General features: G+C 36.9%; 1 pseudogene; it reads left to right on the forward strand.

The window, feature by feature from the left end:
• LOC121322361 overlaps positions 1–25,050 on the forward strand; it is a 153,102-nt pseudogene that overhangs the window by 114,223 nt on the left and 13,829 nt on the right.

Genomic DNA, 25,050 nt, shown 5'->3' on the forward strand with positions numbered 1-25,050 from the left:
CGAGATATTAGCTGTTTGTGCTCAACACAACAGGTTCTACAGTGTCAATGCTACAACACATAAAAACTTCAGCTTTGCAGTGCAACCTCTTTCTACATCTCCAGAGCCTGCTGAATGGGACATTCAACGGCAAAATCCAGATGTCCTTGGGAAATAGTGTATCCTTAAATATGAAGATAAGCTTTACCCTGGAATTGTACTTCAAAATAATGAAACACATTTGCAAGTAAAGTGCATGCATTGTGTTGGATCCAACAGATTTTACTGGCCAAATTGCAATGATATTTTGTGGTATTGGTATTTATTGCATTTATTTAGTGTTCTTTATACAAAAGTATCACAAAGTACTGTACAGTACATAACAGAAAAAAAGAACAAACCATAAATTTGTATAGCATGTCACACATATAACTGCCATAATCGGACAGTTTGAAGAAGATGTTTAAATAGCAGTATACACATAATGCAAAAGTAGCAATTTTAAAGTTACATTAAAAATCACCAAGAAAGCCATTTTATAAAAGTGTGTTTTTAACTTTGACTTAAACTGTAATGGTCCCAGCTTCCCTGAAAAAAACAAAGGCAGAGCATTCCATAATTTAGGAGCTCTACAAGAAAAAGCCCTGCCTCCCATGTTGCTTTTGTTCATTCTAGGAATAACCAGCAGTCCCGCATCCTGTGATCTCAGAGTACAGTTTGGAAGATACAAGGTCAGTAACTTCTTCAAATAACTAGGTGCTAATCTGTTCAAGGCCTCGTAAGTTAACCGCAAAATCTTAAAATCAATTATATACTGCACAGGGAGCCAGTGTAAAGAGGCCAATATGGGGATAATATGTTCACTTTTGGTTTTAGTCAGAATTCTAGAGGCAGTATTCTGAACAAGCTGCAAATGGGTTACCACATGTTTTGGGACACCAGAAAAAAGTGCATTGCAATAATCAATTCTAGATTAAGCAAAGGCATGCATTAGTCTCTCTGCATCTGATACAGAAATAACTGGTCTGTTTGGCTATATACTTTAGTAACTCCCGTAATATGAGTCTCAAATGAGAGATCAGGATCAAATATGACCCCCAAACTCTTAATTTTTAGTTTAACTTTTTATGAGAGACTGCAAGGGTCGAGCGCATGAAGTCCTACATTCCAATTGCTTCTGTGAGCCCACTAGCATAACCTCTTATCTGAATTAAGCATTAGACAATTCTGTGACATCCAGTGCTTGACGTCTGTAAGGCAAGTAGCTAATAACACCCAGACAGAAGAAATTCCTGGCTTTAGGGACAAATATAGCTGGGTATCATCAGCATAGCAATGGAAGACAACACAGTCAACTTCCGATAACACTGATTTTATCTCCCCAACAGAGATAAACTGAAACCATCAGAACTGAAATCAGAAAGATTTGAACCAGGATAGGACAATACCAGACAATCATGCTGTGCTTTCAGGGAGATTCAGTGGGATGGAATGGTCTACAGTATCAAAGGCAGTACTTAGATCTAGAAGAATTAAAACTAAGGGAAAGCCAGAGTCAGAGCTTATCAGCAGATCATTTACAACTCTGACAAGGGCTGTCTCGGTGTTATGTGCAGCAAGAAACCCATATTGAAACTTCTCGAATACACCATTAAGAGTGTGACAAGATTGACCTTAGTTTTGGGTTCGTGCCCATATAAAAACGTGACCCAGAAACAAAACTTGATTTTCAGCCAAAATAAACACCTAGCTCTTCCGAACACTTACTATACATGAAGAGGTCCCTGACTAACTCGCAGGACAGCTAAGCCGTTTATCTGACAGCAAAAGAAAACACTCAGTTTCACACAGAAGTACAATAAAAGGAGCAGCCCCTGGCAGACTGCTCTCCTTACATATTGGCAGTTGGCTCTGATTTACAGTTATGCGCCAACTGCCAAAACTAAAAAATTAACAAATAATAATATAATTAAACTATGAAATTAAACAAAAAACAGTTAGCTTGGCAGGGAAGCTTTTCACCCTTTCCCTTCTACAAAACAAACATTTTTATACTTGCAGGGCCCCTGCCCTGCTACAAGAGTTGTGATTGAATTGGCATGCATTAGTCTCTCTGCATCTGATACAGAAATAACTGGTCTGTTTGGCTATATACTTTAGTAACTCCCATAATATGAGACTCAAATGAGAGATCAGGATCAAATATGACCTCCAAACTCTTAATTTTTAGTTTAACTTTTTATGAGAGACTGCAAGGGTCGAGCGCATGAAGTCCTACATTCCAATTGCTTCTGTGAGCCCACTAGCATAACCTCTTATCTGAATTAAGCATTAGACAATTCTGTGACATCCAGTGCTTGACGTCTGTAAGGCAAGTAGCTAATAACACCCAGACAGAAGAAATTCCTGGCTTTAGGGACAAATATAGCTGGGTCATCATCAAGCTTTTCACCCTTTCCCTTCTACAAAACAAACATTTTTATACTTGCAGGGCCCCTGCCCTGCTACAAGAGTTGTGATTGAATTGCAACAACTCTCTCTAGAGCCTTATCTAAGAATGGTAGGTTGGAGATGGGCCTATAGTCATAGCGGTCTTTAGGGTCCAAGTTGTGTTTCTTAAGCATAGCTTTACCACAGCTACCTTAAGAGCTGAGGGAACTGTACCGGAGGAAAGGGAACCATTTATAATTTTTTTAATTAAAAATAAATAAATAAAAGCCCTGTGACTGCCCATCATGTTGAGATCTGTAAACAATGTGATCTAAAATAACTGAAGTGTAACGCACGTTATTGGTTTTTGTGCTATAACGGAGTCCATGAGTTTCCATGACTGCAGGAGCCTCTATACACAAGCTGAACACGTACAACATTCACACCACCTCCCAACACTCCTGGATATTTCTTGTGTAGATAAAGTGAGAACCTTAATTACACAAATTACACACAGTAATATGCAATATGTAAGTAATAGACAATATGAGGTGCATATCCTATTTTATGTGGCATCTTAGCCTGTCTTCTTAGTATCAATCACTATGTTCACAAGTAAAGTTTTTAAATGTGGTCTGTAAAAAATTGCTGAATTAAATTTACTTTTTTATGTTAAAAGAACAATACAAAAAACAAGGATCAAAAATAATTTGAAAAGACTTTAAACCTGTTACTTTTCATACATTTTAATTGTGGAATTCAAAACAATACATTGCCAGGAAAAAAGTATTTGCCCCCTGTCTGATTTTCTGCATTTTTGCACATTTTTCACATTGAATTTGGTCAGATCTTTTTGTGGGTTGTAGTAGTATGTAGGGGGAGTCTGAGAGAAAAAATGACACCAAAGTTTGGTGCTTCTTTCATTTGTTTGGTGTACAAGGTAACCAAACATGCAATCTACAGGTGTGAAAAAGTTATTGCCCCCCAACCCCCTAGTTAACTCAACTCAATTAAAGGGATAATTAGAGTCAGCTGTTTGAATATTTTGATTAATAATAAGGCCTGATTTGGGTCAGCCCTGCCCAATATAGATCTGATTAACTTTGGCCCTTACCTTCAGAGTGAAGTTATCAGCACACAGGTTCAAGAGGCACATCATGCCACAATCAAAAGAAATTCCTGAAGACCTCCAGAAAAAAGTTGTTGACGCCTATCAGTCTGGAAAGGGTTACAAAGCCATTTCTAAGGCTCTGGGGCTCCACCAAACCACAGTCAGAGCCATATTGTCCAAATGGAGAAAGTTTGGGACAGTAGTGAATCTTCCCTGGAGTGGTCGTCCTGCCAAAATCTCACCAAGAGCAAGTAATAAAATTGTCCAGGAAGTCACAAAGAACCCTAGAACAACATCCAAGAATCTACAGACCTCGCTCACCTCGGCTGAAATCAATTTTCATGACTCCACCATCAGAAAGACACTGGGCAGAAATGGGATTCATGGCAAAGTAGCAAGGCGGAAACCACTGCTCACTAATAAGAACATGAATGCTCGTCTCAAGTTTGCCAAAAAGCACCTGGATGATCCTCAAGAGTCTGGAACAACGTTCTATGGACAGATGAGTCAAAATTGAAACTTTTTGGCCAACATGGACCCTGTTATGTCTGGCGAAAAAAAACCAAACACTGCATTCCACAGTAAGAACCTCATACCAACGGTCAAGCATGGTGGTTCTAGTGTCATGATTTGGGGATTCTTTGCTTCATCAGGACTTGCCATCATTGAAGGAACCATTAGTTATGCTCTGTATCAGAGAATTCTATAGGAGAATGTCAAGCCAATCCTCTGTGAGCTGAAGCTGAAGCGCAGCTGGGTCATGCAGCAAGACAATGATCCAAGACACACAAGCAAGTCTACATCAGAATGGTTGAATAACAAGAAATTTAAAGTTTTGGAATGGCCTAGTCAAAGTCCAGACCTAAACCCCATTATGTTGTGGCAGGACCTGAAACGAGCAGTTTATGCTCGAAAACCCACATATCATTGAGTTGAAGCAGTTCTGCATGAAGGAGTGGGCCAACATTCATTCACAGCGCTGTGAGAGACTGATCAATAACTACAGGAAGCGTTTGGTTGCAGTTATTGCTGCTAAAGGTGGTGTAACCAGTTATTGAGTCTAAGGGGGCCATTACTTTTACACACAGGGGCATTGGGTCTTGCATAACTTTAATAAATAAATGAATTAAGTATCAAAATTGTGTGTTATTTGTTCACTCAGGGTCCCTTTTATCTAATATTAGATTTTGGTTGAAGATCTGATAACATTCAGTGTCAAAAATATGTAAAAATGCAGAAAATCAGACAGAGGGCAAATACTTTTTCACGGTACTGTGTGTGTGTGTGTGTGTGTGTGTGTGTGTGTGTGTGTGTGTGTATATATATATATATATATATATATATATATATATATATATATATATATATATATATATACTTTCATTTTTGTGTGCACACCTGTGCCTGCATAGATTAATGGTTTATTTTAAAGATGTTTTAAGCAAAATATATTTTTTAAACAATGAAATGAAAAATGGGTGAATTTATGAAATGTGCATTTTTCATTTCACTGATTGTCCTGTCAGTTCTGTTACCAATGTCAGCTATGTTTATCTTGTGTCAATTATGTTACCTGTGAATTGTCTAAAATGTATTAATTGTTGTTTAGAGAAAAGATAGCTTGATTGATTATAAACAAAAGCAAACAAATTACAGATATTAACATTATATATAGACTTCGACTTATTAGCAACAAGCTTTTTAAAAACAAAGTTAAGGAACACATGAACTATCCATGCATTACATATTTAATAGTGTAAACACTTTGCTAAACAACATACTACATAACAGAGCTGACAGAAAATACTGTTTACATGTGGATTTTTGGCATAAATCTTTTAGGTGTTTTGCTGTTGAGCTCTGCAAAGAGCAGTTTCTGTAAGGTGGGTTTTTTTTTTTTTTTTTTTTTTACATGTGGATTTTTTTGAAATATTATTTAAAAATCTGCGTTAACAACTCCAAAAACATGTTGCAAAATGTATCACAATGGTAGAATAACCAGCTGCAGCTGTGCTTTATCATGCCTCTAGAGAAACATCCTTACCCCAACGTTGATTGACTTTGTGTAAGTGGCTTTTTTTTGCCCACCCCCCCTTTTTTTTTTTTTTTTTTTTTTTTTTTTTTATTCAAAAAAATATTTTGAAAATAAAAATCTGCGCTTGTTGTTCCTTTTTCACATGTTGCAAAATGTATCACAATGGTAGAATCACCCAGCTGCTTACCCCTAACGCTGGCTTTGCTACTTAGAAATACACATGTTGTTTGAACCTTGTTCTCACCGTTTCAACACAAGAACAGAGCCATTACCCCCCCCCACCCCCCCCCCCCCCCCCCCCTACTGACAATACAACCCCCCCCCCCCCCCCCCCCCCCCCCCGAAAAAAACTTTCAACTGACAACATAGATATTAAGCATTATGGTCAATTTATTTTACTGTGTCATTTAATAGACAATAGGATCATCATACACTTCACACTATAAATACAATTTCAGAATAACTAAACAATATAGTAACAATGCCATTATAGTATACATAATATACTGGTAATTGTGAAGTATATAATACGTATTTGTAAGGGTTATTCATTTGGCAGTGGATTTTGTTTTGATGGAATATTTATATTTACAGTACACAGAATTAGGTTTCTGAAAACCAATTTAAACAGATGGTGAAATTAGCATATAGAAAGAAAACAATCAAACAAACCTCCTTTGATAACGTTTACTTATGCAAATCAATGAAGTTTTATTTGGCTGATAAAACAGTGACTGTATATGTACATATAAAGTTATCAAAAACAATGTTAAGGGTTATTTTAAAATATTATCATACAAAAAGCAATGGTTTTAATGCTTTCAAAATAGTGAAATTTAAAGTGCATTTCAAGACTTTTAATTAAAAAATGATATGATGTCATCTTTTACTAGATCATATAGCAATGGCCAAGTTTGTCGAGATGTGTCTCTTGTGCCACCTTTTGGTGCTGCAGCCCAAAATAGGGAAGGTTTACTGAAATGTGTTAGAGCAATAGAGGACTAGCAGGCTTTTTGAGATTCTGAGGGGCAAATAACAGAAAACAATAATATAAATTATCCCATTAGAGGTATAAACTTTTTTGCTGGCTACTTCTGAGTAATGCTTTTTAGCACCTATGTGGTATATGTAGTATAAATGAGCCATATAAATGAATAGAAAATTACATATTTTAAACAGAGTACATTTGCTAGGAGAAAGTTAAGTTGTAATTTATTAAATGTAACATCTTAAAAAAAAAAAAAAAAAAAAAAAAAAAACATAGTCTAAGTTCATGGAGATTGCATTTGAAGAACATACTACAGTATACAGAAGTACTTTATAGTAATAGCATAACATTTATTAAATAAAACCCAGTTTGTTTTGCTGTTTGTTGCAATGTTGTACATGCACAATTTATTTCTTTTTTATTTAGTGTGCCCAGTTATTTTACCCTCAATCTTCTTCCCAATTTGGAATGTCCAGTCATTTCTCCTCTCGGCAGCGATTCTCCACACCACTCAGGAGAACCAAAGACAGTGGGTGTCCTCCGATCCCATGACCAAGCCAGCTTCCCCTTCCCCTTTTACACTCAGGAACTCGAGTTCAGATGTAGCAGGGTCCGCTGTAGCGCATTGAGGAGAAAGTCTCTGTCAGTTTTGTCTCCCTAACCCACAGGAGTGCCAGAGCCAATGTCATCCTCCCTTCAGAATCCCCAGAGAAGACCAGTGACTTCAGAAAGCCAGGACGTGAACCTGCGCTCCCCTGCTGTATGATTCACCCTGCACACCACGTGGCTGTGCTTTTACCAGGTGAATCATGGGGACCCCCTTTAACCCTTTGAGTAGTACGAACGTTTGCTGCTCTTTGGTCCCCAGGGAGTATGAATGTACCGGTACGTTTTGCAACTTCAAAATTGATTTACTGAGCTTACAAAACTCCTGATCACATAATATTGTAACTAGGTTTCTGTAATACCATTTATTGGTCTCCAGTGCCCTCTGCCAGATATTGACTGAATTACATATAATAAACCCAGTCACAAAAATGTCAACAGTGTTTGTAAACCGGCGAAAATCTCTCAGTGAGAAAGAAGTATTAGTAATAATAATGATTTAAATTCAAATACAACCAATTCTTCCACTGAAGAGGATGTCACTGACACCATCAACATCAAGTAACAGCGAAGAGGTGGTGCCAAGCTCTGTGCGTTGCTCCATTATTCAAGGATTATTATACGTTAAGACGTGTTGTTGTGGTTGTTCCACCTTATTGTTTATTGCCTACATGTTATTTTATTTTTTAGTCAAAACCTTCGCCTATGACTAAATAAAAATATATATTTATTTGTTTTATTTATTTACCATAAAAACGATTTGTGTGTATTTCGTCCATGTTCATTACATGCATACAAACTTATAGCTTTCAGCGTGTTTGTACGCTGTACTTGTAATAATCAAGTGCATGCAGAAGACAGAAAAAAAACCTCACTCCCGTACAGCATTTTAGAATTGATTACACAAAGGGTTAATTCTAAACAATTTTACCTTACCTGGTTATGTTTGTTCTAAACATTTGAAAATTATTTATTAAGAGGTGTTTTTTCAAGACCCCTGGTCCTGACTCATGGTCCTGATCACAGTATATATATATATATATATATATATATATATATATATATATATATATATATATATATATATATATATACAGGCACCTCCAAAATTATTGGCACCCTTGATAAAGATAAGCAAAAAAAGCTGTATAAAATAAACAACACAGGTAATGAGCGATATATTTTATGCTCAAAAATATGGGAAAACTATATTCTTTTATACTAATACAATTGCTCAGAGAAAATGTTTATTTTTAACAATTATTTTTTCTCAAAAAGGTAGGTGTCAAAATTATTGGCACCCCTAAAGATTCTTAGAAATAAAATCAAACAAAATTAAATCTGCATTAACATTCAACTTTTTTAAGTACATATCAGTCTTAAGGAACTGTATTGTGGCCTTCCATGACTTCCTGTTTCACTGGGGTATAGAAATGAGGTAACACGCATGTAAAATCCATTTGTCATCCGTCACCATGGGGAAAGGCAAAGAACTCACTAATGAAATGAGACAAATGGATGTTGACCTTTCATAAATCAGGCAATGGGTACAAAAAAATAGCTAAAAACCTAAATATACCACTTACCACTATCAGGGCAATAATTAAGAAGTTCAAAACCAGTGGAACAGTGGTAAATCTGCCTGGTAGAGGACGCAAGTGGATTTTGCCCCCCATGCACAGTGAGGAAGATGGTTCCATAGACAAAGAAGAATCCAAGGGCCACAGTTGAAGAATTACAGAATTTGGTTGCATCTTGGGGTCACCAAGTCTCCAAATCTATAATTAGACACCACCTCCATGCCAATAGCCTATTTGGAAGGGTTGCCAGAAAAAATCCTTTATTGAGAGCAACCAACAAATGTACGTGCTTGGAGTTTGCTAAACGGCATTGGCCCTTGGTTTAGAACCGGGTGCTATGGTCAGATGAGACAAAAATAGAGCTCACTCTCACCAGCGGTGGGTTTGATGTCGAAAGAAGGATGCGTACGTAGAAAATAACCTCATACCTACTGTAACATATGGTGGTGGATCTTTTAAATTATTGGGCTGTTTTGCTTCCATTGGTCCTGGATCCCTTGTTAAGGTCAACGGCATCAGTGCCATTATCCTTGCTAGGGAGGGTGCACAAAGCACTGAAAACAAGGGTGCCAATAACTGTGACCCTTATTTTTTTTGTAAATAAATTTATAATTTCATAAATGTGTAATTTTGGTCATTAATAAAGTACAATATATTCCACATGTTGGAAAATTACAATATTACCTGTGTTGTTTATTTTATACAGTCTTTTTTGCTCATCTTTATCAAGGGTACCAATAATTTTGGAGGTGCCGGTGTGTGTGTGTGTGTGTGTATGTATATATATATATATATATATATATATATATATATATATATATATATATATATATATATATATATATGATCTAGTCTACATATAAGCTAGTCCACGCGAGAGACAGCCAGACACACAGCCAAACAGTAGCCTAGCAACCTGAGCAGCTACTGTCTGTAACTTAGCTCGGGCAAACTCCCATCATCACTGCAATTCCCATCATTCTCATGCTCTCATATCTAACAGAGGTGGATTTACCAGCCAGCAGGAGGATGATGGGAAATTTAGTTTTGAGCGGTCCATGCAGGTAAATGGGAAGCCATCTTGAGGCAGGGAATGCAATTTAAAAGTTAAAAAGTGGTCAAAATGTGAAAAAATATAAAATAAAACAATACACACACACCTTACGTAAACAGTTCTAGCAACACATGGGACATGTAACAGAATAAAATTAAATGGTCCTTATGTACACTTTAAGAGAGACAGACTGCGTGCATGTGTCAGTCAGTTGCGTGTAGCAGTGACATTTCAATACACCAGTCTAGAAAGCTTTTTTTTGTGCAATATGTTTATATGATGGAGAATATGCTTGCAGATATTGGCAACGTGTTGTTGTATCTTTCAAATGCATTTGAATTAAACAAAGCAAGCTTTATAAACACAATGCTTACCGGCCGTTTGTTTAAAATAGCTGAAGCAATATTCAAACCGAGCTGCTTATCGACTGTTGGCAGTATCAAGAAAGACTGCAAATTGCAATGACAGGGATATTAAGAAAACAGAACCAGGGAGGCAGAGACTTCTAGAGTTAAGAAAGAAGCCATCAGTTGCAGGTTGCTGTACATTTACCATTTGTTTTGTATTTATTTATTTATTTTTTTTAAGTTGCATGGAGATGGCTTATAGCAAACTGCATAGCAACTATGTGTATTTGTAACCTAATTAATCTTGCTTATGTTTGCCTACTTTTAAAGCAAAACATTTCCCTATGTTAAAGCAGTTTGTGTGTTGTTTTTGTCCACTAACCTATTTGTGGATGTATAAATGCTTTTTCTATAGATGTTTGAATCCAACTTTTTCACATATCTGCCTATAGACCACAGTGCATTGGATATGCGACGTTGTACTGTGACACTATGCTACGATACCATGACTTTCAAACAGGGCAACAAAGATACTATTAAATGTATTGCATTTTACTACATGAATTGCAAAAAAAAAAAACACAGAGACATTTAGAAAGAAACCATCAGTGGTTTTGCAGCAACAATTCTGCAATTATAGCTGAATAATTACGTTTTCTACAAATCTAGTTTAGGATCGATATCTGCCCGAGTCCAGTCAAACGATCCTATAACATTGAAGAAGGTAAATTTTTTTTGATTAATTTCATGTTCAGGTAAGAAAAGCTTCTCTCCCCTGACACTACTGTGACAGGTGCAGCCAAAAGCAGATGCAAGGCAATACTGAGGCTGGGATCATTTCCCCTGTAGATGTAGTCGAGCATTTATTTTAATTTGTTTCCAGGTTCATTCAGACATGCAGCCCTACGAGTGCGAGGCACCTATACATATATTCCCCTCAAGTTTGCAGCACTGATGGCGCGAGCATGCAAACTTTGTAGTGTGTCAAAATGAGTTCATTTTTAAATGTCTTACCCTTTTTAGTTTAAATTGTGGGTTACATGATTACTCAACACATGCTGACACAAACTTGCACACGGCTTTTAACCCCCTATAAAGGGGCATTCACACCGGACGGGACAGCGCCATGCGTAAAACAAAAGTAAAAGCTATTGTCGTCAATCAAGTTATTCGTACCGAATGCGGTGCGCAGGGGCGGCACTAGGGGCGGCATGCCAGAAATAACAATAATTCAACTTTTGCTGCGCTGTTTCATGACGTACATTATCAGCAGCCAATCAGATAAAAGTAGTAGGCTCCATTCGAGGAAGACAGGTGGGTGGGCCCGCAGAGAACGAATGATGACATGACACCACCCCCCCATAAGGAGCCCTCAAGGATACAACTTACCCGATATATTTATTTAAAAAAAAAAATAATCACCTTCAAAGAATTACCATACATATTAATTTTAAAAATAAGCTGTATTTCAAACAAGCCGGCAAATAAACACAAACATGTTTCATCTGTGAATGTTGTTCGGTTTAAAAAAAATAAAGTAAAGGTTCTCCGTTACTTATAAAATGTGAGGGATTTATGTTTATAGAGCTGAACTATTGTACTCTTCTAAATCGGTAATGATTCCTGCCTCGGGACCCCATGCAATTGCATTGGTTGCATGTGCCTAAAACAGCTACTGATCTGGTGCACCTGCTAACCTGACTGAAAACCATGGAGAAGTGAATTCTGAGACTGCAGCCAAAAATATAAACATACCATTAAGCTTTGGGATAGACTGTAGTTGCCCGAAGCAGTTCATAATGCTGAAATAGTACTGAAAGTCATATCAAGTGATCCAGGAAGATAAAAAACAGCATAGCAAGGTCCAATTCATCTTAAAGGTATTGTTATACTATAGATGTGATACTGTCTTTTTAATGAAGCCCTGCACTCATGAAGACATCACAAAGAATACCTAATTATTATCAAGACAGTAATCAAATATAATCTGAAAAGACAATCTGAAAAGACTATTAAATTGTGATCTTGGTATCCCTGGGAACAGAATAGACACACAACAACCAAATCCATTTAGTACTAATGAGATTTTTTTTTTTCAATGGTTTACACAACTTATAATGTTTAATAGTTAAACAATTAATAAAGATGACTGTGTTCTATAACAAGTACTCAGTTGAACAGATGGTTATGACTATATAGCTGGTGTACTGAAAACAAACAATAATGTGTTTACCTGAGATAAGCATTATACAAGTGACTCATTTAGAACCCCAGACTTCTGTCTCTTTTTTGTTTTTGTGACTTTGGGAATTGTAATTACTCAAGGGTACACTAATAATGGGAAGTGCAGAGATTTGTTCCAAAGCCAGTTCTTAAAATGAGCTGTCAATTCGACTGAGAATGCATCTGCTCAACCCCTGTTGTGTTACAACTGATAAAAAGCCAATGCACAAGGGATTTTTACAAACTTCAAGTGTCACTTCTTCTTACAATGATATCAGAACACCCAATTAGTCCTTCCAAATATAGCCAGCATGCTGCAAGGGAGATGTGTGTGTGTGTGTGTGTGTGTGTGTGTGTAGCAATGATGATTGTAACCAGTAGGGGAGGTAGTTAGGAAGTCTTTTTGGGAATACGTATCTCCAGGACTGCCAGAATTCTGAGATTTAGAACAAGAATAATAAGGCAAAGAAGACATGTTCTATGGGTTATGGACTCAGCAGATGATCTCCGGCAAAAAAAGCATGCAGAATTACATTTTATATTATTTAATGCCTGGATAAAAACAGGTCTGAACAACTAATTTAATTTTTTTAAAAAGTAACGTATGATAAACATCAAGCTACTTTGATACATTGGATTAACGCAAGGTTTGTAAAGTTCCATTGCCAGCTGGAATGTAAAGCACGAACATACTGTTTCTTTAAGCAACTTATTTCAACTTTAAAAACGTATTACTTGCTATACATGTGTTTATCTAAATTTAGCAAACATGTTTGTTTTTTTTTTCATTGTGTTCCCCTGCACAGTTCCCAAATAATCTTTTGAGGAAAAAGTTTCATTGAACAGACTTGTTCAAGATTTTAATGGTTTTTAACAACAACCCAGGCTCATGAACAAAGTAATCTTCATGGGCCTTTCTTTGAATCTGGCCTGATTTCTCAGCCAATCTATGTTCCATGTGGCAGGCAACTTTAATTGGCAGCTAGTCCAAAAGAAGGTATATTATGTAGGATATGAAAATGAAAGGCACAACCATGTCAGGCAGAGAAACATTTTGACTAATGTCTTCATCAGTAAAATGGAGAATTAAAACGTTCAGAATTGGTAAATGTTCTTTTCCCAGTGGCACTATAACCTAATATGCATATTTACCACATGGGCTGGCTTACATACTTCAGAATTTTATTTACAAGTGCTCTGTCAAATTGGTTCAATTATATTAGCTAACATTGTCCCTCTGTGAAGAAACTTTGTGGACACCTGGTGTAGCACTTTTTATAATGAGTTTTGCTTGCCAGTTGTGACATTCATTTTGAAGCCAGAGCTCACAGAAAAGGTTGTTTTTGTCAGGTTTGATGATTTAGTTCTGGGCTAAAGCTACAATTAAATGTAATATACAGTCACATGTGTGTGATGCTGAGCCAAGCAAGAGCTGTGTCTTTAGGGACTAATTGAATATAGTGTACAGTACATTGGCTTATAGCAGTATATCAGGGCACTGAGTCAGAGCTATTGCAATACCCCCAACTGTTAAACTGAAGATTTTATTTTCAGTAACATCCAGATAGAAATGCATATTAAAATAATTTTAAAAATTCCAGACTTGTGACTAATGACTTATCAGAATGTGGAAACATTGCCTTGGTATTTCCCTCTAAAATTTCCGAAAGCCCCACTGTTAAAAAGGTTCAAAACGTATGTAGTTTCTTTACTGTACATAACCAAAATCTGCTATATTCTAATTTTCAACAAATCCTTTACTGCTAAGGATACTGAAGCTAAAAAAAATAATTCTATAAATTGTAATGTATTAACATTAAGTATTTTGGTCTCACAAATGCAGTTGTGTTCTTTCATATTTAAAAAAATGAACAATAAATAAATACACTGTACCCGTTTGTGTACAAGGGGATGTTTTAATTTTTGCTAAAAGATTGTTTAAAAAAAGATGCAAGGGTGGCCTTGCAAGGCACTTTTCCTCTACTTTACTAGAATTTGGATAGAGCACTGATGGCATTCTTATCTTCTGCACAATATAGAGCGATAGAACATAAGGAGGGTTCCCTTTGGTCTCTTAAAGTTCTTTATTATTATTTATTTCTTAGCAAACACCCTTATCCAGTGTGACTTATAATTGTTACAACATATCACACTATCATAATACAAAATATACAAAATATCACATTATAAAATATCACATTACAGAATATCACATTACAGATAAGAGCAGTTATAAGGTACAGTAAAATCAGTAGAAAATCAAATCAAATTAAAATAAGGGCAAAATAAAGAATACAATAAACAATTACATTTAAGAGTGACTTCGACAAAGATCAGTTAACTTATAGTAAAAATAATTGCTTATACCAGTAAAGTCCATTACAACCACATAGTAAGTATGATAAGTGGATAAGAACGATTTCAAATAAGGCATGAATACGGATACCTATAACAGTACAATCAAGTAAAAGATACAGGAAGTAGTTATAATTAAGAGCAGTAGTAGAATACGGCAAGGTATGGAACAGTTCAGTGCAAGTATAAGATGATGCAAGTACTGGAACAATTGGGTGCCATATAGTCCAGTATAGTCAAGAGTTGTGAGGTTTATAGATGCTGTCCGAACAGATGTGTCTTGAGGAGGTGCCAGAAGGTGGACATGGACTGAGCAGTCCTGATATCCATGGGTAGGTAGATCCACCACTTGGGGGCAAGGGTGAAGAAGGAGCAGGCTCTGGAAGCTGGGGAGCGGAGGGGGGTGGGTAACAGCTGGTGGTGGAGGAGCGGAGGGGATGAGAGAAATGATAGTCTGGAGATAGAAGTGATTTTGGAGGAGAGGAAGGAGGCAAAGTTATCAGCCGAGTTAGAGGAAGGTGGAAGGGGGTGAGGGCTAAGGAGGGAGAAGGTAGATAAAGTTTACAGGGATTGCTAGAAGAAGACTTTATGGTAGAATGGAAGCAGGAGCGTTTGGCAGAGGTGAGTGAAGAAGAGTGATACAAGTTTTCTTTGTTCTGATTTGCTGGTGGTTTCAAGACTACAAGTCCAAATCTATTAGCAAACATTAGTGCAAGACGGAATATTTTTGGAATTATTTCATTAGCTATATGCCTTTTATACAAAACTCAAGTCTGATTCACCTCATCAGAGAGCCATTAATTTATTACACAGTAACATCACAATCCAGCTCAACTGTGTACTGTAGGCTAAAAATTAGATACTTTTAATTCTGCAATTTTAGTCCAGCAGAAACAATAAACTGTAAGATGAAATTGAACATGAAGGAGCTGTGCAAGTTAACTGGAAGCAAAAAGGTTTAACGTGTCCAAAAATACAAGGCAGTTTAAGCTCATCCGAGGAGGAAAAAGTGTTTTACAGTAATAAAACTCGAACCCTGAGATGTAATGCATTTCAACTTTTTTTTTGTATGATATACTTATCCCCTTAATACATTCTGCTACTTGTATTTGAAACTCAGCAACCTTGACTCCAAGTTTTTATTGTTGATATTTTGTATTATATGTGCTTTTGGTCTTAAATAAATAATGAAGGCCATCTCTGTGCCACCAAAAATTCAGTCTGGGGCTTTATATAATAAAGTTTGACAGATCAAATATGAACTGCATTTGTTGCACGTATGAATTTATAAAAAAAGTCATATCGGTACAATTATGTTCTGTTCACCAGACCCAAAAACCTGAAAAATACATTATTTTCTCATTAGTTTACATTGCTTCTAAATATCTCATCTTTGGCCTGTATGCATCGTCTGTGCAGCAGATAATGAGATCCGTGGATTGTATTTGCAGTGTTTGTGAACTTTTCAACCTTTTCCCCATAGCTCTATTTTAATGAAATTGTGACGGGAAGGATCATAAAAAAACACTGCCATGTTAATATTAACAAATGCATATTGCAAATATTTCCCTTGATTCCTCTTACGCTGCAGTTGTAAAGGTCAAGGCCGTCTCAATGACACATTGTGATCAAGTGCATTCTGCTGCATACTAACCCTAAAGTGTACAAAACAAGCAAAATCATAAATAATATATAATTAACCAGAGGTTTCTATGATGTAGCACACTGGCTCACCCTATACACAAGTGACTGCAAAAATAATATTTGATTTAAATGTTACATTATAGTTGATCATGTTTTGTCGATTTTTTAAAAAAAATTATTATCATTACAAGGGGAAAATGCTTTATATTAATTGAAACTTAGTTTTATGATATTCATGCAGACAGAGTCTTTGTTGACTGAAGTACTATTGACATTGTGCCTTTGGGTACATTTCAATATATCGAAGTGTACCATGGTTTAGACGATACGATCGTTTAGTACCTCAGCATGTTACAAATGTACCCTGCTTTTCAAATTACCGCTCAGACATGCCATATGCGTTATAGCTCCCAACATGACTGCAGCCAATCAGGGCAAATTGTTTGTCAGACATGCGTGGTGGACGATATGGTGAGAAAGAGGAGGGAGAAATGCATTACTGTAGAGAAGATACCTGGGTCAGAATGACGCCCACAAGAAGAGACAGAGCATGTGGGTATTTCAACAAGTAAAACAATCTGATCTTGCATGCACATTCTCTCTCACTATGCCACTTCAGCTACTATATGTAGGTCTGACAGATGCTGTAACAAAGGGATATCTTTAACGACATGAAACGAGACTTGAAACCAGGGCACATTTGTAACATACCAAGGTACACTTCGGTATAGCTAAATGTACCCAGGGTACGTTTGGATAGTACCTGGTCGACAAATACCAATATGCGATACTTATTTTAGTTCTGTTGGCTTCTGTAGGATTGCTGTTGTAATAACCAAAACTTTGAAGCTTTAATGACTGAGAAACTTTATGCATCATACTGAGGCTAACAATATATAACGTGCATATTTTAATTCCAAATGCTTAACATTTAGCTTATGTTTAAACTATTAGTGATGCACACTCTTACTGAGAAAAGTGAATGTACTACATAATCATATTTTAATTCTCAAGTTTATTAAGTTTTAGGGTTTGCCCAGAAGCTAGTAACATTGATTTGTAGTTTTTGTGCATTAATGGTAAATGGTTGATGGATTCTCGTTATTAAGTATATTACCCAAGGACTTTTTTTATATTTCTTATTTAAATTACGATTATAAACGGTGGTGGATCTGTAAATACTGCCACTGAGAATTATCATTTGTGAACAAATGCTATGAAATTCAAACAATGCATGTTAGTCTCCTGTGGATTTTAGTTAGTAAACATATATAGAACGCAAGGAAGGATCCTGTTAATTTAAAGGTTGGTGGTATTGAGAACTGCCTCCCTTCAGATCAATAAATATATAAAATCTATATAATATTGAAGCATATCTAAAACCATAGATATCTGTAAATAATATGTTTCATACTAGGGCCAATATAAAGTATAATCCTAAATATTATCTAAAATATAATAAAATGCATTTGCAGTATATTCCATGTATATTTATTCATATACTATATCTGATTGTGATAATGTGTTACACCACTTTAATTCTCTTAGTAATGTTACACAATTTTTTAAATGCTACTGTATCATTCATTTTCACACAAAAAATATATATAAAGTTGCTATTTTTAAATTGTACCATATAGTAGCTTCTCAAGTTCAGCAAGTGGGTTAAAAAACGACAAGACTTTTAAGCAGCTCTTGAAGAACAAAGAATTTCAACTGGTCTAATATTTGTTTCAGCACTGAAATAGTCTCCAGTGCCTGGTCCAATGACAAGGCCTTATTTTGTCCCTCAACTGAAAGAACATTTCGCATGAGAACAGATAACAATAGTACTAGATGGGTTATGCATGGATTTAATATGCTGCTGGGTTTGTAAACCACTTTATGGCTTTTGTAAACTGAATTTAAATTAGGTGCTACATATTTATGAGATGAAACAAAAGCTAAAAAGCTAAAAGGCTGAGGTGTAGTTCTCCATCGTTATGACAGCCCCTACATAGCTTATCCAATTTTAAAGTGATATAATCACAGTTCTAATTAGATCCTTAAGTCATTCCACTGGCTTTCTTGTTAACAGAACGCAAACAACATGGTTTCTAAAGTAAAGTATGTTATTGAATGGACTTACATTTGCACTGCAAGCAATATTTAACACTTAAACATAGCGTGTTGGATATAAACTTAATTCAAAACCAAGGTTTGTATGCCATTAATGAAAAAGAAAGCAGGTTTGCAAACAGTTTACACAATTACAGTTTCAGCAATACACTTCCAAGAACTATTCCATGTTCTTAAAACTTTGTGACAAATTTCATGTTGCTATGACTTTTAATTAAGTTGTCCACTACAGTTTTTTAGGTGTGGCTTCCATCATTTTTCCTTTATCCCTAACACACTAGTTTTTCAGGTCTATCTCCTGGCTGAAAAGTATTGCGACAGTGGGATTGGAGGCTTTTAACCTGAAATGGAGTATTCAAACCTTTGGACGCTGTCTCATTATATTATTAGAGACTACATTCAACAGGGATGCTTGTCTTAGTCAATTATTTTAAAATTTTAAGTCCTCTGACAAAGCTAACTCTTGGTAATATATAAAAGACCATTTGAACTGTTGGAAAATAAGCTAAAGGCAATTTGAGTCAGAAACTCTTAGATGTCAGGTATAACAGTATTTGCATGTTAAACCCAAGGTACATGAACTTAGAGCATTTGAACCATAAGCTGTTATTGCACTAGTTTAGACAGAGAACACTAGTCATGAGAGACCATTTCAATCTGTAATTCTTTGACACAAATTAAAGTACTGTATTAGACATATTTCAATCTCTTATTATGAAAACAGATGTGTAATGTTTAAAAAGTTTAATTAATAAGAATGCTTGTAGTAAATGAAAAAGAATGTCATAAATAAAATAAAAAAAGAATAACTGGACAAATTAGCTTTATTAGAGAAAATATGACTGAAGCAAGCAAGGTGTTTTACGAGCCCTGGCAAAATACTGTGTTTTCTGCCAATGGAAATATAATTTCCCATTTGCCATATGATTCCACAGGGTAAGTCTGATATTGAGTAGAGAACAATATAACACCTATTTGTTATGTAGCACTGTGGAAGGGTGGTGGGCAATTCACTGATACACACGGGAGACAGAAGGTTTCATTGAAAACACCACACTTGTGCCCAGTTTTATTATTTTTATATATTTTCTTTTAGTCTGCAGAGGGCGCTGTTGTCCATGGCCTTAATACTGGCAACGGTAAACAGGATCACAGAAATACCAATACTGGTAAACAGTTCAATGCTGGCGCACTCACAGGTGCTCTGAAATAATAAATAACAAAAGGCAAAAGACAAGGGAAAATAAAACACAGTAATAAAACTATAAAATAAAGGTGCTCTTTAGGCAGTGCCCCACTGCCGCTAAGCCAGTCAGCTCTGGTCTTCGTCCTACGCTGTTATGCACTATACACTGGAGTGGCCAAAGTTCCCCTTCTACTTTTACACATTCCCTCAGATATGTAACAATTTATTTTCTATATGGTCTTCTTTCTCTAGGCTGGCTGTCTTCCTCAGCAGTGCTTGCCTATTTTAGTCGCTCACTTCAACCACTGGTGTTCCTGCTGGTCTATGTTTACACCGGCTTCTGTGTATTCTCAATCACGGCCACCCAAATGCATAACCAAGAGCAGTTCTTATGGGCCTAGCAATCCCCCAAGGCCCACCTCTCACTCAGAGATAGGGAAAACCAACACACCCTCTTCCCCACCTCTCTGTGTCATCGCCATGACTGACGAAGCTGCTGCCCTCATCCTGCAGAACCACACATGCCCCAGACAGTAAGCACAGATCTCCCCTGATTAGGCAGCCTGGATCTTTCTGTTGGACTGGAACCGAATGGGACTACTGCCTAATTTGCATGAATGTTGCATCGCACCAGCTAGGGTGTGCACTGTTTATTCCATCTGCTAATTCAAGAGCATTCTTTTTTGGAAGACAGAAGTTGTACACTTGAATTTGTACCACCACTACGTTATTATTATTATTATTATTATTATTATTATTATTATTATTATTATTATTATTATTATTATTAATAATAATAATAATAATAATAATAATAATAATAATAATAATAATAATAATAATAATAATTCCAGTTTTAGTACTGAGCCATTCCATGTTAATGGGGTATATTCTGCCCTAATGATACAATGGATAATATATGTTTAAATATATAGATGTCCCTATAAAAATAAATGTATACATACAATTGTTAAACCTACAGATTTACTAAACTTGGTATTATAGAAAAATATAATTTAAGAATACAGTTAGTTAAGCATTTAGTGAATGTTGTTCCAACAATGCATATCACAGATCCTCTTTCTCCAGGGGTTAGACAACGTCTGCCCTGAAGTCACATTGCATCTTTTCTGATGTGGTAAAATTGCTACATTTGTGGTTGTGGTGCAGGAGGCTGAAGCGTGCACCTTGACATGGAGCCTGTTTCTGTGCTTTGTTTTTAAAATGGGCAGCTGTAAGAATGCCCGTTTGATGACTGCACTGGAAAAGGGAGGAATGAGATGGCCAGCCGAGACACAGTTGGATATCTTGGCTCACCCAAAGCATCAGTTACCAAAATAAAAGGTTTAAACAAAAGATTAAACTATAGTAGACTGGGCATTTGCCTTCACTACAAAGTAATACAAACTCACAGTGTAAACACTTACCTCTGCCACACCCCAATTAGCACTGTTGTCTAATTGGGGAATGGCCACACCTGTGATTGCTGGCAAATAAGAGCAAAATAAGGAATACAGTAAATAATTACTTTTAAGAACAAGTTCGACTAAGAGCAGTTAAATTTACAGTAAAAAATATTTTCTTATACGAGTAAATTCAATTAAGAGCACATAGTAAGTATGATAGATGGATAAGAACATTTAAAAATAAGATTACAGAAATTACAAAAAACATGAATATGGATACCTATAAGAGTAAAATCAATATACAGGATATATTACGTTATTAATTATATTATTAAGATACAGGAAATTGTTATAATTAACCAGTAGTAGAATACGGAGAGGTATGGCACAGTTCAGTGCAAGTACAAGCTGATCCAAGTACTGGTACAATTGGGTGCTGTATAGTATAGTCTAGAGTAGTGAGGTTTACAGAGTCTGTCTGTGCCTCCCCCCTTGTCTAGTTTTCTCCTTCCTGATTCTGGTGGGTGGGTGGGTGGTGGGTGGGTTGGTTGTGGTTGTGATTTAAAAATAAACTGTCCTTTTTTTTTTTTTTTTTTTAAATCACATTCAAGCCTGTTGTGGCTTGTTCAGTATTTTGTTGTTTTATACGGTTTAAGGAGTAATAAACAAATACAAGTAACCAAATAAAAGTCTTTCTCTTTTTTATTGTTCAATATAATTCTGCAAAGTAATTTTGTTTTACTATAGGGTAGGGAGACCTTTCCTCTGTGCTTTTCTTAACAGCGTCTGTCTCCTGTTACATGCGTTAAGGACTGCAAGAACTAGCAGCTCAAAATAACCATTCTCAGTTATAACTTCACTTCAAAGTAAAGTGTATTTTGTCTGATGCAGTATATATCTATTCAGCTGTTTTTATTAACATTTTGCAAATGTGTATAATTATGTTGATGCATATGGCAAAGTGGTTTGCAGTGCGTAGGTGTAGAGATGATGCAGTGTTCAGTAATAAAACCCAACAACAGTTCGATGGTGAAAAACAAAGCTTTATTATTTGCTTAAATAATAATACTGGCTATACACATTCAAACCACAGGGTTCAGTCCCAATAATCACAGTAACAGTAATCACACGAACAAGACACACACAAACACAAACATGGTCACAAGTCCAGAGTGATTGCTATTAGTGTAAGTGGTGAATTACAAGTTTAAAAATATACAATAGAGAAGTGTAATCCGGGTTTGTATGTTGGCTGTTTAGCCACAGCTTTAGCTACAGCTCATGGAGTTTAGCCTTCTATAAATGACAAACTTGACAGTTTAACAGAGAGACGAAACAAAACACAAAAACTTACGGTTCTCTTTCAATTCGAAGATGACCACCAGCCAATACTTTTGGGATATTCCTGCCGTAGGTAGGCATTCGTGAGCATTTTATGTCAGCACTGCCGGTAGGCCCCTCCATGGAGTGATGTCCTTGGTCCCGCCTGCCGAGGGTAAGCCTCAGTGTCACTAACCCCAGTGTGTTTTTCAAACAGTGTCTCCAGGTGACAAATCACTGTTTGATTCTTTTTTTTTCTACTCACTTGTACTACCTTTCCTTTTCCTATATCTCCACTTTAAGTTTTTCTTTTACAAGCAATGATTGTTTTGTATTTTATTTTTCACATGCATTTTTTCTTTTTTTGACTAATTTGGTTTGCACTAATTGATTTTGTCACGTCCTGGCAGGAATCCCCATGCAGAATGCGCTTTGCTAACTAGCTGTCAATTACGCACCAGCACTAAATGGAAGAAACAACTAATTAACCTGAGTATTTAAACAGGGAGGAAGACCAGGAGGAAGAAAACGGGGAACAAGCGGGTGTGCTATTTAAATTAATGGAAAGCAGATTGAGCCCGATAACCTGAAAGTTACAGTGCTATTATTGGAAGACTGAGTTATTGTTGCTGGATTTTTTTTTTGTCTTCTTTTTTTGCGTGACTGCTTTTTTTACAACATGTTTTTGTTTGTTTTGATACTTTTTTGTGGTGCACTGACTGGTCTTTTTGGATTATTTTGTTGTGGATTTTTTATATTACAAACACTTTGGATTTTGCTGTGGACGTTTTATTTTAGTTTTCTTCCAGCGCTCTTGTGCCAGGCAGGAGTGCTGGGAACACCAGACTACTAGGATCAATGCTGCTTTCCTACAATACAGTTTACCACAACTTCAAAAACCAACGCTACTTCCCTGTTTAGACCCCCACTGCTGAAAGCAGACTACAGTGCCACGTGGGTTGGTTGCAGTGTTCTTTGTCTTTTAAAAAACGGCAGTGCAGAATATCACAATTTTTTTCTCTTTTTTTTTTTTAACCCTGAAGAACTGGCTGCACACCAGCAGCAATTGGACATTTTTTTAGTTTGTTTTGTTGGTTTTTGTTTTTTTAATCGTTTTCTTTTACCGTTTCCAGCATTTTGATTTTTTTTCTTTCTTCTCTGCTCTTTCTAAATCCCTCTGCATGCAAATTTTATTATTCATTTTCTAAAAGTCTATTTTCCTGTTTTTATATTTAATAAAAATATTGTTTTTATAAAATACATACCTGTGTTGTCTCTCCTGTTCAAAGCCCATGGTGTGGACCAAGATAGACAAACCTGAACCAGGAAAAGGAAAAGGTTAATGGTAATTATTAAGAATCCTAGCATATTTTATACAATACCTGAAGTGTCAGAAGTAGTTTTCCCTCTTGTATTTTACTGGGACCATAGTTTTCCCACCAGGTAGTGCAGTCTGGCTCTAAGTGGCGACAAGAGCTCCTCTGAGTCGACTGCAGTTCCGTTGCATTCTTGCTGAGAACTGGCTTGCCGCTATTGTGGAATCAGCAGCTCCATTTGAGCGTACTTTGTTCTTTCTCACAGCCTGCTTCGCTTCTGTCGCAGGCTGTCTTTTCTCAACTGTCTGTCGTATGAGAGCGACTGCATGTGCAGTATTAGGGTGTGTGTGTGTGTGTGTGTGTTGTCTTTCAACCAACACCTTCAGGGAGAACACTGTTCCTCCACCGGGTCTCGACTTGCTGCCCTTGCTGTTGAGCAACAGCCAGTCAGCTGTGTGTCCTCCACCGGGGCTGTGCTCTAACCTGCCCCGCTGTCGAGTAAACCTCGCCAGCTGCCTCGGCCTGCCCACCTCGGTGCATCGGTCTGTGTGTCTCCCTTGTGCATTTGGAGTGGTCACCAGGTGGCTGACTACACGTGGTTGGGTAGGCACTGCTGCATTAGCTGCCCCCCGTGCTTCGGTACCTCGGTGAACGCTCAGCCCTTGGTACTTTGGTGCCTCAATGCACATGGTGCTTCTGTGCCTCTGCATGCATAGCGCCTAGGTGCTCTTGCCCGACGCGACTTCGGCTTATGTGTCTCCCCTCCTGCATGCTTCGGTGTTCAGTGCATGCGGCACGGGAGTTGGTGCCCTCGGTGCCTTGATGCCCTCTGTCTGTAGATGGTGCTCCACTCCGCTGTAGGCTACAAGCTGCCCCAGTTGTGTGATTGTACGCAGTCCAGGCTAGACACCCTTGTCCAGTTGTTGTAATTGAGCCTGCCTGAAGCAGCTCTCTCTCGAGTTTTCTGGGGTTCCCCTGCAATTTAATTCTGCTATCTGGCTTGCCATTTCCCTGGAATCAGAAACTCTGCTTCTGTGACTCAACTATAAACGCCACACAACTGTGCGACGTCTAATCTTCTTCTTTTCAACAGCCTACATAGCTACACTGTAGTCTGCTTTTCTAACCTTACGGCGCTGAATGTTTTGTGCTTTTTCCTCTGCTATTGCAGCCATAAAATAAAGAAAAGAAAAGAGACACGTGATCCTTGAGTTGACTCCACTGGATTGTCTCGGCCCCCCTCTCATGCGCTTAAAAATGCATTTTTTTTTTTCTTTTACTGCCTGTAAGAAAGAATGGGTGATTCCTCCACAGAGACCCAGCTCTGCTGTACTCTGCTGTTGAGTTGAATC

This window comes from Polyodon spathula, chromosome 1, assembly GCF_017654505.1.
Source record: "Polyodon spathula isolate WHYD16114869_AA chromosome 1, ASM1765450v1, whole genome shotgun sequence".
Taxonomy (NCBI): Eukaryota; Metazoa; Chordata; class Actinopteri; order Acipenseriformes; family Polyodontidae; genus Polyodon; species Polyodon spathula.